At 43.9% G+C, this 17,100-nt stretch overlaps 1 long non-coding RNA gene across 1 annotated transcript in view; it reads right to left on the bottom strand.

Annotated features, from left to right (window-relative positions):
* The window catches only part of LOC144756408 (uncharacterized), a 60,787-nt gene extending 44,005 nt beyond the window's left edge, over nt 1-16,782 (bottom strand). Inside the window, exons 1-2 of the long non-coding RNA XR_013595149.1 lie at nt 16,622-16,782; nt 1,881-1,934 (exon numbers count right to left, since the gene is read on the bottom strand). This is a non-coding gene — a long non-coding RNA (uncharacterized LOC144756408). The remainder of the gene's footprint in view (nt 1-1,880; nt 1,935-16,621) is intronic.
* Nucleotides 16,783-17,100: the final 318 nt, after the last annotated feature.

The following is a 17,100-nucleotide window of genomic DNA, read 5'->3' as shown; positions in this document are numbered from 1 at the left end:
TGGGAATACAAGAATTTTTTTTAAGAGCAATTGAATCATTATATACTGAAACAAGGATTCAAATCAAGGTAGGGGACAGGACCAAACTATCAAGGAAAATACCAAACGCAAGGGGTCTTAAGGAAGGGTGTGTGCTAGCTCCACATCTGTTTAACCTATTTATGGCAGATTTGACTACCCACCTGGATCTAGTTAACTCACATGCTCCAAGGTTACGTCCACTGACGATATCCCATCTAGCATACACTGATGACATTGTGCTGCTGAGTCATCGAGAAATCGGACTTCAAGGATTGATCAAAGAAACAGCGGCGTATACAAAACTTAACAAATTAGAAATAAACATGGCTAAAACAAAATCCATGCTTATTGGGAACAATCTCTGTGTCTCTTTAAAGATCAAGCTGGATAATGTAACCATAGAAGAAGTCAGTACCTATAAGTAATTGGGTTTTAATTTTGATAAAAAAAATGTAACTTTCATGCCCATCAGCAGTATGTGGTTAGGAAGAACAATGCTTTAATACACGCATACAGCTTGCTCCCAAAAAAACTAGAGGTCCCTCCTACCAACCACTTCTCTCTGTAATTAAAGCAAAATTGCTTCCCTCTCTAACCTATGCAAGTATGGTGATGCATGGTAGGGATTCCAAAATGTTAGACAGATTACAAATCAAAACATACAAACAGGTATTTCATTTGCCCTGTAATGCCTCCCCAGCCCAAATTCGTTTGGAATTTGGACTAACACAGCCAAACATAGCAAGAAGGTACCAGTTCATTAAAACCATGCACAAAATAATCAATCTAGCCCTCTAGTCAGCGCGTTATGGGAAGCCGTGTCCAACGATGACAATTCAAATTACAATAAATATCTGTTCTCATCTTTACAACTAACCAATGCGGGTGATTTGTGGGACTTGAACGTGTCGCATCCTACGTTTTGTCAGGCCATGAATAAAGCGGCAAAATTTAATTCGTTAGTTGATGATACAAGTATATTTTCACGGCGAGCCCATTGCTACCGGCAACTTACCTTCAGCTAATCTATCTGGTGCATCTTAAGAAAAAACTATTGGCCATGCGACTAGGTGATCTACCGTCTTGGAGATATAAAGAATCAAAAATGCGCAGACTATGTGATGCCCCAGGCGAGGACTTTGTGCATTTGGTCTGTATATGTCCCAAACTGAACAATGCATGTCGAGTACTTTAAAGCGCTTATTTAACGAGCGAGTGATTCGTACGTGTAGAACAGTCATTATGAGAAGTCTGGACTCCACAGATCCCCAGCTAAATTGTAAACTTCTGAAGTTTTTACAATCTCATGATAAAGCAGTAAAACAGGATTGTAAGTAGTATTCAACAACACAAGGATCCTGTCCAGACGCAAGATTATAAGACATCGATATGATGATAAAACAATAGCAGGATGACGATATCTAGAACTACCGAATTTCTGTCTCTTCTTACCGATGCATACTCTACACTAATAATCTGGTGAAGTGTCCCAACAATTATGAATTGAATGCATTTTAATAACGTTCTATTTTAACAAATCCATGATATTATTTTGTGTTGCACCAATATTTATCAATGTTTTAATGAAAATGGATTATAATTTTTTTATATGTATCTAACTTGTATTGTGACAGTTTTTATTTACTAATAACAATAAACAATAAACTGAAATTGAAACACTGCAAACTGGAAGTGTTCATTTATTATTTTTTTCCAGTGATCTATGAAAGGGCAATTTAATTGAACAAGGGAATTGGCCTGTTGTAATCACTGCTTCAAATGCCACCATAGACTGAGGCTGTGTCCAGTTAGCTCAGTGGAATTCACCATTTCAAATTGTGGGGATGATAAGGACTTACTTTGTGGCCTGAAACTCATCACACTCCTCCGACAGGGCCCAGGCACTGCAACACCTGACAAAGGAAAAACATCACAACCTTAAAGGAAACCAAAAAGGGCAAGAAAAGAAAAAACACAAAACAAACAGAGGAACGAGAGAAAAAATAGACTATCTTTCACTCTCACCATAAGTACCCAGTAATGACCCCTAAAGTGGCAAAGAAGACAGAAAATGGTCATGATGGGAGGACGTAAAGAGGTGGAAGTCAGATCCAGAGAGAAGAGGGGCAGAAAGAACAGACATAGGGAGGATAGTATCACGTGGTGTAGAGGAGGAGAGAAATGCACCAATTGTAGAGGAACAGGAGGCAAGTGCTCACAGCCCAGTGCATCCTGACCTGATAAGGAACCTGACCTGCACTAGGCACCCAACATGTTCCATCAGGTTGTCATCGGAAGTCTGATAGCAACAAGAATAGTGTAAGGAGGGAGTCAAATACTGAAGTTGGAGAGACATAAACCGAGATAGAGAGAGTGAAAAGAGAAAGAAGAAACAGGCAACAAGGCATCAATGTGAGTATATATAGTCTTTATTGCTTGATTAATTAAAATCCTTTCAATCACAACATGGTAATTCACCAAAATAAAACACAGCATCTTAATTCACCAAAATTAAACATATTTACATGTAAAACAAGAGATCTTCTTTTCACATAATACAAACACAATGCCATAAATACATTTTAAAGGGACGGAGTGCTTTGCATACTATTTTCATGAATATCACAAAGGAATATTATCAACCAATAAGCATTCATTTCCCATCCTTTCAAAAGTGCTAATGTGCAAAAAGTGCATCAGTTGGCTGCGATGGTAAACCGGCTGTTATTACATTTCAAATTAATACCATTGTAGCAAACATATTTAATTAATGAAATTTAAAAACCGTTAAAATTAATTGCTACAAGGACATAGAATTAGAGGGAATCTGCCCTATATTAAACCTTTTTCAACCTTTTTACCAGTTGACATAGTAGTGGAACCGATTCACCGGATCATGACATGATTAATGCCTGACGTGCAGATCTCACACCACTCATCAGAAAATAAGGTCTAAGATTAATCAACTATGTACAAGAGTTTCCTGAGGCCATCCACAGAATCTACAATTAGAATCCGGCCACTGTTTGATCCAAGAACGGGTGCCCTCCTTTGTTGGATTTATACTCATACGTAGTCTTAGAAACATTTTTTTTAAACAAGGCATCAATGTGTTGACGCTTTTTATTTATAAATTATCTAAAGGGATAATGTGGAGGGTCGGTGTCTTGAAAGTCCCAAAGGACGGCGACTCAAGAGCTGGAATTTGGACTCAAACCTTCGCAGGAAAAAGCTTAGAACATTGGAATGTTGAGATCTCCATTGAACACAAGGGGCAGCAGCAGCCTCTAAAGCCTGATATAGGCCCGCTGCTCTCAACATTACAATGTCTTAATACACAGCCTCTCTCTTTCCCATGTCTCTCCAAAATATATGGATTGGGCAGAGAAAAGCAAAAGATAGTGCCTGTGCAGTCGGCCCCAGGAGCCTTCCTCCTTCTTCCCGTAGCTCGCAGTGTCATTGGCGTCTCGGAACGGGGGGGGGGGGGATTACTGCTCAGCTCCTGCATCTCCCTAGCTCACCTGAACAACAAAAATAAGTTTAGCCGAGCCCAGGGAGAACAAGGTGTGGACGCCAGCCCCTTTCATAGCTACTGCTGTTAATGTTGGGGAGAGGAGTTGGCCTAACGGCTAGGGCGCTCGACCTCGGACCTGGGGATCTGGGTTCGAGTCTCGGTAAAGACGCCAAAACCTCCTGTGATTCTGGGCAAATCACTTAATCTCCCCGTGCCTAAAATGAAAGTAACTGGAAACGTAAAAAAAAAATGTTACGTAACTAGAAAATATGTAAAGCGTTCTGATACCTGATTCGGTTCGGGTCTAGTTCGCGCTATATAAAACTCTGCAAAAAAAAAAAATTTTCAATAATTAACCGCCGTGGCAATGCATGCAGCTCCTAACTGTTGAACATTCACATCTACAGCTGTCAAGCAAAGGTTCGGAGTCGCAGGGGTATCTCAACCCCCTCGGTCTCGGTCCCCTTTGTTTCATTAATTAACACATTCTGCCCTCCTTAGTCAAATGATGTAATGGACCTATAGTCCTCCGCAGCAGGCTATACCGGTCATTAAAGGACCGCTCCCTGGTTAGGCCTTTGGAGGTGTAAGGCCATATTAAAGATTTTAAATACTTACAGTAGTCATAAACATGGTTACTTTTTCAGAGAAATATACTTGCACCATATCTATTTTTGTGAATAGGACTTTTTTTGCATTTATTGCAGTGCACGGCCCCTTGGCCCACAGCTCAGGTGCATGTGCCTCTCAAAACCACTCTAGTTCGCCACCTCTTACACATACTAGTTAATAATCTCACCGACATGTTGTCCAAACTGCGTTCCACTTGGGTGGCGGATATAGGGGACCTAGACGACTCGGAGTGGCAGGAGGCTCTCTCGTCACCGCGCGAGTCAGCGATTCCCTCCAGGCTTAAACTGGTACAGCTGAAAATATTGCACCGTACATACTATACCAGGACGGTCCTGCACAGGATAGGGAAGGCTGAACACGATTACTGTCTCCGTGGATGCGGAGAAAGGGGGACGTTCTATCACACCATCTGGGATTGCGGGAGGTTGGCAGGATATTGGACAGCGGTGATGCGAACTATCTCTCAGACGGTAGCTACCTCCCTGCTGCCCGACCCGCGCTGCTGCTTACTGAACATATGGGAGGCAACGGACTTGACCCATAGACAGCAGGATTGGGTGATGTTGGGTCTGATGGTCGCGAAGCGCAATGTGGCCAAACTGTGGGGTTCACCTGTGTTACCCACACTGAGAGAATGGTGCAGCGATATGGATGATGCGATGGTGGCTGAGAAGGCAGTGTTTGTCCAGAGGGGTTGCCCCAAGAAATGGGGACTGATCTGGGGGGCGTGGAACAAGTATAGGGGAAACATTTGTGAACCACCGAGGGAGGACGCAGATGAGTGTGTGTCAGATTGACGATTAAAACTGTACTATGGCTGTGGGTGGCATTGAGTCACGCGGCTCTGGAGACCTCCAGACCGTACCGGGAGAGGGAGGTGACGGGAATGGTTCGGGAGTGCATCCCTAATGTCGCGGATAACGTAATTGAGGAGCTACGTCTCTTTACCCTCTGAGATAGCTCCGTATTGTTCTACAGCTGTGCCCTTGTTTTCTTGAACAGTTTGGTTTTACAGTTTAAAAAAGCAGACCTTAGTAACTTTAGACAATGATGACAGCTCCTTTAAGCACACTATGTATATTTGCCGCCGGGCCCCAGGGATGCCGGCTAAACGGCTGTGTAATTTTTTGCATTGTACATTTAACACCTGAGTGCTCGCGGCCGGCCCCAGAGGTTGTAGGCCTTAAGCTGTGTCCTGACAAGAATGTGCAATAAAGGTCTTTTAAAAAAAAAAAAAAAAAAACACTCTAGTTCGTTATCAGGGTGGGAGTTTTCAGTGACAGATGGGCACAGTGATGTAAACTCCTCAGCCAGAAGCGAAAAGGCTACTCCTCCAACTGAGAGGGGATGGCAGTGTGTGGGAGCCCCCTACCTCTTGCTGTCCATCCCAGCCAATCCGAAAGTTCATTTAGGATCACATGCCTCAGAGTTCCCAGACAAAGAAGGTTTCACCCCCTCCCTCCTCCCTGGAGTCTACCCTCCCCACCTTGCAATATCCCTACAAAGCCAGAGAATGGGGCAGCCGGCACTTGAGTGGACTGTGCAGCTCCAGGGTTAATGGGCAGGTCCCTTCTTTACCTCACTTGGGGCCAGATGTAGGTAGCCCTTTACCGGTCGGAAACGGCCGAAAATACCGATTTTCGGCCGTTTCCGACCGGTAAAGGGCTATGGAGATGTAGCTGCTAGAAAAACGTATATTTTCAGTAATTTTACAGAATCGGTAATTTTACAGAATCGGTAAAATTACAGAATCAGTAAATTTACCAATTCTGTAAATTTTACCCATTCGGTAAAATTACCATTCGGTAAAAATACAGAAATGTATTTTGTGATGTAGGTAGCACTTCTAACAGTGCTACAGGGCCTTTAGAATTCGGTATTTACCATGCAATATAATTGCATGGTAAATTACGAATTCTTGTGTACATGCACATCTGTGCATGTACACCTGTGCCATGTGGCTCACAGACATGCCCTAAGGTCATGTATGTGTGCCACATGGCGCAAACGCCAGTTACAGGGGTGCAACAGGGTGTCGAAGTGACACCCTGTCCCCCTTAGCAATTCGGTATTTTTACCGATTCGGTAAATACCGAATCGGTATTTGCTATTGAATCCTATGGGCTTCAAGGCCCATAGGATTCAATAGCAAATACCGATTCGGTAAAAAATACCGAATTTTTACCTACTTCTCATTTACAGATTCATAAATACCGATTCGGTATTTATGAATCGGTAAATGAGATTTACCTACATCTGGCCGTTGGTGTGTAGCTGACGCTGTGCAGGCAGAAACCTGGGACTAAGGCTGCCGCTGCTCGATGTGATTTTTGCTGAAAGATCTGTGCTGCTGCTTGTGTCATCTCCCTGCTGCGAGGAGGGGGAGTCCTAATCATCCCCCATCAATCTCTGGAGAGCTCGGCTTGCATTGTATTGTATTATCGTTCTTATATAGCGCATACTGTCACCATACGGGTATCCTGGCGCTGTAACCTGAACAGATGGACTCAACAGAGACGGGCTTGATTGTTAGTGGAAGGTATTACTCTCCTTTCTGGTAAATAGCCAAGACTTCTATGGAGATGGAGGTAGGGAGAGACACATCCTGCACAGCAACAGAGAAGTGATGGGGTGCTGGCACTGGGGTGCTGGCACTGGAGTGCGGTGGTTGTTATGGGCTTAGAGCTAGAGTTTGTTTCCATGTCACAGATTGTGCTTTCTCCTTGCTGTCCGGAACACAGTATCTTTTGCGGGATGACACTTTCTTCTTGTGTGGGTAAGGCTTACAGTGGTTGGTGAACATGGGGTGAGAATTCCTATTTGGGGGTGACCTTTTGTTGAGGTTTATTTTCATTGACTCACATGGGGTTGTTGTTGCCACTGCCCCTTAAGTGCAGTTTGTTGACATTTCAGAAAACGTTGGAGTCAAAATGTGAGGTTTCTGAAGTTTCTAAAGGATATTTTTTTTTTAAGTTAAAGGGTTTCATAGCGATCCTTCCTGCAATGAGACAGGCTACACTCCCTATGTTGACAATGTCTTGCGGCGCCTCAGCCCCTGAATAGAAGGGGTTGGGGGCAGGATTGAAAGATTAAAAGATCATAAGATGTGCCCTTAGCACAAGGGGCCCCAGCGCTTTCTACTCAGAATGCTGAGGCGCTTATTGTGGGTAGGCGAAGTGTGCATACTTCGTAAAGTCTTTGGGCGCAGAGTTGGATTTACCAAAGAGTGTACTCATACAGATAAGAATAGGCCCTGTGACGTACCCTTGTTCTCAACACTTCTTGGGAGGATGGGTGTGAGGCGCCAGGATTGCACCACTCGCACGGACATCAGGGATCCAGCTTTTGGGTGCTTTCTTCTGTCATGTGGTTATCAGGTAGGACATGGGGTGCTCCCTAACGCCAAAGCCTCACTGCCTAAGAAGGAGTTGAGATGTTCGAAAAAGGCAGAGCTCACAGACATTAGTATCAGGTGTCACAACTCGCAGGACCACATGCCAAAACTAGCAAGGCCTCATTTTTGTCATGTGGTTTTCTAGCAGCTCTTTGATTCCCACCGAAAATCTCACCAGCTAGGAGTAGGATTTATTTTACGGGGAAAGGCAAGTTTTCCCCTCTGATCCAGGCAGTATTTTATTTCAGCCTTATCTTTTTTGCGTCTATGTGCTGGTCTGCAATACATCAACTTGGGACAATAATATTACTTTTTCTCCGGTGCTGTATTATCCTCCATTTCCCACTTGTTTTTTTAATTCCCATGATTGCATTGACTCCCTAGCACTCCTTTTAGAATGCCCTGCTCAATCATTTTATCAATGACAGGTACAATTCCCTCCTCTATTGCTCTTGTAAGATTGCACCGAGGAGTGTGCTGATACACCTCATTTGGTTTCACCATGGTTGTACTGGCTCTGCACTGTCAATCAATCCAGTTTCTTTTCCTGTAAAATTCCAGGCCTCTTAATTTTCTGTGCAATTTAAATCTGGAGGTAAATCCTCTCTTGTGAAGACTGGTTACAAATGAACTCTTGAGTCTTGTGAATGTAATATAAAGTCTTCATTTGGGCTCTGAATGACAACAACATCCCGTGTACAGTAAATTTTACAATTCATTTTACAAAGAAGGTAACGCTCTAAAAACACTGAGCTTGTCTCACTAAGTATAATTTTGTGGCCATTCATTATGGACACAATTTGTACAGGAATATTTGCTGACAGCTTATTAATTAGTTCATCAAAGTGCCTACAACTTGTACTTCTTTTCCCAAGAGGAGTACGTTTGGAGCTTCCGTACATGAGACTGTGGAATGGGGCAGCACCTTCACAAATTAAAAGTGATGCTAGATGGCTTCTCCTTCCACAAAAGGGTCACCTGGTACAGAACATCTCTGAGACATCTAAAGTAAATTTGAATAGAGTCTACAAGGACATCTGTGGGCTCTTGCATCGTTGGTCCGGACTGCCACTAAACATCTTCGGGAGAGTAAACCTGGTAAAGATTGTCATTTTGCCGAAGGTTACTTTCCTGTTTAATTCAATACCCTTGACATTCAGTCCAAAAGATATAGCCAAATTACAGGGAAAGAATGTATCTTTCATCTGGAACTCAAAATCGCCCAGAATCTCTTCGAAAAAACTGAGATGAAAACTGAAAACAGGCGGACTTGCTATGCCAGACATACTTCACTATTGCCATTCTTTTCATTTTAAAAATTTCAGACTAATGGCTGATAAAGCTGACATCTTGTTTGGGCCGTTTATTTCTGGCACTACAACATGGTATTCCTCTAGGGCACAAATTCTTTTTATTTAAATTTGGGGACCCTAGATTTTACTTTACATTATTTTATTTTAGATTAAAGGTGCTAGGTGCGGCTCTGAGGAATTGGGTGTTCGTCAGAAAAAAGCTAGGAATCCCGTATTACACACCTCAGGCCCCTATATGGGATTCCCCAGGGACACCGGAATGCCTCAGAGACCGATTATAACTTCCCCTCAAAGCAGCTGGTATTATGCAGTGGCAGGATCTACTTGATAACTCACAGCTATTGGGGTGGGACTCACTCTTCAGGCTGACTAGTGGAACTCTCACCATGTTCAAATATTACCAGTTATCTAGCTGGTGGACTACCATACCATGGGATTTAACAGCTAACCCTAATTTTGACCTGGTAAAGAGAAAGGGGAGCTGGAAAAAAGAGATCTCCTTCTGGTATGAGGCCCTAAATGAGTTACAGAATTTGAACTTAATAAGCTGTGGGGAGGAGCAGAAGGTCTACAATGTGATAACTTACCAGTTCTATGGGGAGATTGTTTTAAATTGCTACATACAGTGGTAAAATCGGCCCCTCTCAAACGGAACCATATGTTCACCCTGTATAGAGCGTATATATCCCCGAAAAAATTGGTAAAGATTACGAGCCTTGAATATTGTTGCCCACGCTGCAAAGTCCCCGCCGTAGATGATTTGCATATGTTTGTAGAGTGTCCAAGATTGTTACCCTTTTGGTCTAAAATTGAAGAACTTATAATAGAAGTTTTGGGTATACATCTTGTGATTACCCCAAGGATGATTCTTTTTGGTCTCGATGAAGAGTATCAGCTTAATGATATGAGGACCAAATTTATCTTTTATGTAATGATCTTAGCTAGGCGGGAAATATGCAAGGCTTGGAAGTCAGAAATTGCTCCTACTTTTTCTGACTGTCTGAAATATATCATATATACTAGTGAGTCTGATATAGCATGCAATAGCTCTAGCCATGATAAGATCAGGGCGGCCCTTGTGGCTTGGCGGAACAGATGAGAGTATTCCGATGATTTCACCTGGGTACTGTTGGCGCTTGGTCTCCAACCTAACCAAGGGCTTTCCAGTTTAAAGGGTATGGAGTGGACAAAGCAAACAGCTAAGCCTAGAGGGGTTTTCTCTCTCTCCTCTCTTATCTTGGGATTATATCCTTGAGGCTGGTACATCGTAACATGGAGCCAAGAGGAGAGGAGGAGATTCCCTATCTAGAATACCCATCATTGGTATATGAGGAATACAAAAAAAAAAAAAACTCTGGTTCTACCTCTAGGACTGCACCAAGCATGCAATCCTTCTCCCGTCTCGGGCTCCGTCATTGTGTCTGATTCTGTCCTGTAGGAACTCCCAGTGTAGGTGTAAATTGTGCAAAATCATTTTTAATTACTGAAGGAATTTTTTTTGATCTTTTTTTATTGTATCCTCATTTACTACCATGGTTTCGAACTGCTGAACTACTTGAACAAGGGAATGAATGAATGAATGAAATGTATCTTATCCTGCGCAAACTTAGCCCAATGGGCGTCAAGGCGCCTACTTCAAATAATACAGCTCGCCGGATCAAACAGCATTCTCTCATTGGTAGGCTCTAATGAAGCACCAAGTTTTAAGGGCCTTTTTAAACAAATCAATTGAGGGTAAGGTTTTAATCTCAATTGGAAGAGAGTTCCAGAGCTGAGGAGCGGTGACAGAAAAAGCTCTCGCTCCCCATCTGGTAAGCCTGGCACGGGGCACAACAAGTTGCAGCAGCCCGGCCGATCGAAGACATCTTGTCGGAGCATAGCGGATGAGCAGGGTACCGAGTGCGTCATCGGGGCCAGCCGCAAGTGCTCTGTATGTAAGACATAGGATCTTAAAAGAGATTCTATACTGGACAGGAAGCCAGTGAAGGTCTCTCCTAGCAGTCGTGGCCGATGATGCCATAGGAAGGGCCAGAACAAAGCGCGCTGCAGCATTCTGCACGATTTGCAGTCGATGAATGAGGCCCTTGTTGAGCTCCACATACAAAGAGTTACAATAATCGAGCCTGGAGCCAACAAGAGCGACTGCGATCTGTTTGCGCGCCCGGAGGGTGAGATAATTACGAATTCTATTTAGGATCCTAATAACACCCCAGCACGTGGCCACGGTCCTATTAACTTGCAGCGTCATAGAAAGTGAGGTGTCAAAGACAACACCGAGATTTCTGGCTGATTGGGAGGGAGTGGGGCAGATGCCAAGAGATGAAGGCCACCACTCGCTCGACCAAACATCTTGGTCTTTCCCGAAGACCAAGACCTCTGTCTTGTCGCCGTTTAGCTTTAGGGAGTTGATGATCATCCAATCTCCCACATGCTGCATGCATGACCTAAAGCTAAGGGCGGATGTACGGACAGAGGAGTGAGTCAGCGATACCATGATCTGGGTGTCGTCTGCGTAAGACACCACCTCCATCCCCTGCGATCTTACTAGTCTAGCAAGGGGGGCCACATAGATATTGAACAGGGTCGGACTCAAGGCCGACCCCTGTGGCACCCCACATTGCAATGACTTGGCAGGGGAGAGGAAATTTCCAAGCATTACTCTCTGTTCTCTGCCATGGAGAAAGGAGTTAAGAAGACTCAGGGCCGGCCCAGTGACCCTGCCTCCCTAAGCAGAGATGTTAGGATGGCGGGAGACAGGGTATCGAACGCGGCCGTGAGTTCCAATAGGACCAGTACTGTAGTTTGGCCGCTATCTACTGTGCGGCGAATGTTGTCTACCACAACAGTGAGAGCGGATTCAGTACTGTGATGTTTTCTGAATCCGTGCTGCGTGTTATCAAGGTAATCACAGGCCTCAAGAAAGGTGGAAAGATGAGTGTTGAGGTGTGCTTCTAATATTTTTGCCGGGGCAGGGAGCAATGAGATAGGCCTGAAGTTTTTAAGAAGGCCAGGATCCAAAGACGGTTTTTTAAGGAGAGGCTTCACAATAGCCTTCTTCCACACTGGTGGAAAAGAACCCTGGACAATGGCCCTATTCATGACTTCCAGCATAGGCGGAAGAATGCTGGTTCTACACTCTTTAAGTTTTTTAAGCGGTAGGGGATCCATTGGGGAGGAGGATTTGGTCTTGTCAAGTAGGAGGTTCAGTCCTTCCAAAGACAGTGATGGAAATTGCGTGAATAATTCAGAAGGGCCTTCACCCAAAATATCCAGACTGGCTATGGCAGGAGGGACATCCTTATCCAGCGAGTGGCATTGGGCTTCTAGAGAGATATGAATGTCCGAAATTTTGCTGTGAAAGAAGTCCGAGAAGTCATTACAAAGATCCTGAGAACTAACCACTGGATCAGGGAGTTGAAGAGAGCATAGTGAATCAGCAATTTTAAAAAGTTCCCTAGATGAAGTTAGGGAACTTGTAAGATTGGAGAAATACTCCTGCTTTTCCATTACCACTCTCTGTTTGTACTCCCGCAAAGCGGACTTATGAACCTCCCGATCCTTCGGATCCCACGATTTCCTCCAACTTCTCTCGCTGCTCCTACACCCCTGCCTTAAAAGTCTCAGGTGTTCGGAGAACCAGGGAGAGAGGTATAGGTAGGTACCGCCGTGCTGCCTCAGTCAAGACTGGTAGGGAAGTCAGGATAGTGTGTGGCAACCAGTTCCGAACAACGGCTGGTTCCACCCTAGTCCAAGCCCTTGTTACCTAGTTGGCAGATGTTAGCCAATAGCTGGTTGCCCCCATTGCTATAAGGGACCAATATGCCGACAGGAAGAGAGAAAGTGGCAAGATGGCATAGCAGGGAGATTGTACCATGGCAACGTAATCATCGGAACCTGGGGGGGTGGAAACCCAGTTCAATCAATGGGACCAGTCAAGTAAATGCCAGAAGGCTCTCCTATCTTGTTTCCCTACCCTGACAAGATCTAGTTTCGAAATCTGCAGGAGTGCTGTATACCAGTCGTGGAGCGTGGGAGCGGAAGGCTCTTTCCATCGTTTACAAATTCCTCTGCGAGCCGCCAAGACGGAATAGAACAGGAGATTCTTGGCAGGACTACGAGTCTGATCCACTATTCCAAAGATTACAAGCCGTAGGTCGATCACTACTGTAAACCCCAAGGAGGTCGAGAGCTTGCTGCTTATTGAGTCCCAAAAAGGTGTTAGATGGGGACAATCGAAGAACATGTGTGAGTCCGGGGCCTCTTTGAAACCGCACCGTAAACAAGCCACTGGGCCCCCCGGGGAAAATTTGGAAAGCCTCTGTGGAGAGTAGTATGCCCTATGCAAAGTAAAAAGATGGATTAGGCTGTGGGGTCTCGGGACTAAAGGCATGTTTCAATTTAACTGCCTTTGATTCTGTGTGTTCGACACAGAGGCCAGTTAGGCTGGGACCACTGTCTAAGACACTCCACTCTGTGCCATTTGATTCATGTTCTGTGAATCATTGTGAAATCTACTCTCCCAGTTACTGCAAATATGGCAAGGAGTGTTTCTTATTCTGCACATTATTAGTATTGGAGGTGAAAACACGCCATGCACTGCTCATTACCCCACATATTACACCACCCATGACATCATCTATGGCATTATTAATATCAATGCAACGTTTGTTGTAAAATGATTGATTAAAAAACTGGGACGAGAGTTATGGTTACCTTAGAGCACAAGTTATAGTCATTTGGCAATTTCCTAATCCCTATAACCTTTGTTTTTTTCAGTGAATTTCTACATTTTTAATGCTATTTGTGGGGAGGGGGGGGGGGTCTATAGCGTGAACTCGACCCGAAGGCATCAGAGCACTTTACATGAGCACCAGTTGCATTACAGATGGACACATTCATTTTGTTATGCACAGAAGGATTAAGTGATTTGCCCAGAATCACAGGATGTTGAGTGCCCTTGATGAGACATGAACCCGGTTCCCCCGCTTCAAGGTCGACCGCTCTAGCTGTTAGGCCACATCTGCATCCTAACTAGAATGTCCCTGTAACCTTTGTTTTTTTAGTGAATATATGGTTTGAAAACGACAGAAGGAGGCTGTTGAAACGCATCACCTACCAGATTTGTAGCCTCAAATAAACATGTATGACAACATCCCCGAGCGTGCTGGAGTCTGTATCAGATAGTGTAGCAGACCATGTGACAAATATATATATATATATATATATATCGTACCACAAAATGCCCTGAGCATTCGCCAAAACACTCACAGTGCTCCAGACCATCCGGCCTCTCTTCATTTGCATGCCTTTCTGCTTCACTGAATAATTTGCCTGACGCGTTTCAGGGTCCGAGACCCCTCTTCAGAGGCAGCTCAAAATGATGTCACACAGATATATATATATATATATATATATATATTAAATCACCTCCTGGAAATCCATATGGACAGGAACCAGAGTCGAAGCCCCAATATTGCGCAGAAGGGTTTATTAGGCACAAGAAAATAACCCAACGCGTTTCGAAGTCTAGCGACTTCTTGTTATATATATTCCACAGCAAGATCCCAGGGGTACCACCATCCAAAGAAAGGCGCAACACCAGGAAACAGACTCCAAAGGCAAAGTTAGAAAGTTAAATGATGATTCATTCAAGCATCAAGTGTCCAAATGACGCGTTTCGGCCGCCAGACATGCAGCCTTGATCACATATATATATTCACTGAAAAAAACATAGGTTTCAGGCACGTTATAGATAGAAATTAGCATTTAAAAAACCTTAGAAATTCACTGAAAAAAACATAGGTTTCAGGGGCGTTATAGTTAGTTGGATATTTCACTGGTATAAAACCATAGAAATTCCTCCGTAGATTTTGGTTCCTTAGTTTAGTTTGTGTATGCAAAAGGGCACATAGGACATGGAAAACATGTTATAAGTAAAGTCAGTCTCTTCAGGAAAGCAGAATAGACACTTATCAGTGCCAGTCTCCTTGATCTTAACGATGTCGCCACTGTGTTGTAATTACAGCAGCTTAGTCTAGTGAGGACACCCAAAGTATACCCTGGGTGGTTTCAAAGTATTGGCCACCCTAGGCGTGGTATGTTTTTTGCACCATAACACACCACGTAGGTGGCCTTAACAAATACATTGCAAGTCTTCCTGAGATTACATGACTGTGTAAAGAACTCGTCAGCCTTGTTCCTTAATATGGTCACCACTTTTTTGAACCAGCCTTATCCTTAGAAATATATGGTAGGGTATACCTTCTGCCATATATAATGGTTTCTCCAGGAATGAGCACAAAAGAAGCACTAAAGAACTTACAGTGACGATTACTCTGACCTAAACAAAAGTGTTATCCCACCTGGAGCACAATATATGTCAATTTTAGAAATGGCAATCTGAACAGATGTTCCCAAACCATAAGTGTATAGGTTAAAAGTTGACAGGTGCCATGTCAAGTTTCGTCACTGCTGTGCCACAAGTATGGTCTGAATACAGGTTAAATGAACAAAATGGTGTTTCCAAAGCAGTGTTAATCCACCTTGATATGGAAACTCCACACTCACTGCCCCCTCCTTTGAGGTGAAATAATTTCCACTTTCCTCTGTGGTTACCACCTTGTCAATATTGTAATGACAAGCTGCCATTTTTATCTAAAATCTGGTACGCGGGGGATATCAGTAAAGGCATGTGTTGCCCCTTTGAAGCAAACACTTGAAACCGCAAATACGAATAGAAAAACTAGAATGTGGAACGGTCAGTACTACAGCAAAAAGAGGAGCACTTACTGAACATTAATAGTGGAAGAATGACACATGTTGTTCAGTAAAGCTCAAAGAAAATATCACAATATGTTACAGAGGCAGGAAAAACTGCCTTGTATGTTTAGTTACCAGGTAACCCCATGTCAGCGAGCACATAATACCCCAGTCCTGCGCATTGAAAAAAAAAAAAATCGGGTGTGATTGCTCAACTGAATCAAAACAACTGAAAAATGTGTTTCACTTTTTTTTTTTTTTTTAATTAATTTTTTTTTTTTTTATGCGTTTTTCTATAGCGCGGGCTTTACCCGAAGGTGTCAACGCGCTTCACAATAGGAATAGTAATGATTATGAGGAGAAAATTACAAGTGAACAAGTTACACAAAAGCAAACGATAAGTTACATGAAGCAAAAGTGACAATTGTGGGTAAACAAAATACAAGAGGAGCAAACGGTGCAATACAGGAGGGAAAAAAGACATGTGTGCAGGTTACAAAAGAAAACAAAGTACAAGTAGAGGTATAATACTGCAACACATGGAGGACACTCAAACACAAGAACAAACGTTACGTAGGCAATGGTGGCACTTGAGCAAGTATCGAAAGCAAACAAAATGTAAGAGGAGCAAACAGTGTGTTACAAGAGAAAAGTGCCGTGTGCAGGTTACAAAAGAGAACCAAGCACAGGTACAGTGATAATGCGGCAATAAATGGAGGATAAGCCCCTGTCTCAAGCACTGCGTCCTCACACAGCAGCTGCCCTTCCATACTTTGAACCCCTGCCTCAAGCACTACAGATGCCGAGCGGTCACTGCCCTCCTTGAAGGCTGCACTTCCATACTTTGAACTCCCCCTGCCATTATATCTTTCGCAGTAGAGAGGCCTACTTCACGTGCCAGCGCTCCCTATCTCTGATTGGCGGTCTTCGGCCGGAAGTGAGTGATTGGCTTCCGTCTTTTGAAAAGAGCTGCCTGGTAGCGCTTACCTTGAAGTCCGGAAGCTCCACTCCCTCCTCACAATGACTGGTGCCGCTTCCAGGCCGCGGCTGAGTCGGCCAGTCCCACGGTCCGGACACCATTGTGCGTCAGGGCCCCACTGTACCCGGAATCTACCGCCTGGGTTTAATTACATCCAAAGCCATGGTCTGCCTCCTATGTTGATTGGTGCAGTTACACGTACAGGATGACAAACCATTGGTCGCAAGATATGCCACTTGCCCGGCAGGAAGGACGTTCATAGCAGCGATTAGTTAGAGCCAGTGTACGTCATTGCGGTGGGCGAAGATTATGCATAGGACGGCACCTCATTGGCTTCTGTTTTAAATATGGCTGCGTCTTCGCTTCCGCGTTCCAATAGGATGGGATTTGTAGTTTTGCGTTTCAATGCTGTGCTCATCTCTCTGGAAATCCCATACACGTGACCTAACAAGCAGAAGCTGTCTAATGATGTGGAAGTCGACAATAG

The sequence above is a fragment of the Lissotriton helveticus genome, chromosome 1_1 (assembly GCF_964261635.1).
Source record: "Lissotriton helveticus chromosome 1_1, aLisHel1.1, whole genome shotgun sequence".
In the NCBI taxonomy this organism is placed as follows: domain Eukaryota; kingdom Metazoa; phylum Chordata; class Amphibia; order Caudata; family Salamandridae; genus Lissotriton; species Lissotriton helveticus.
This window is presented reverse-complemented; position numbering and strand designations above follow the sequence as displayed.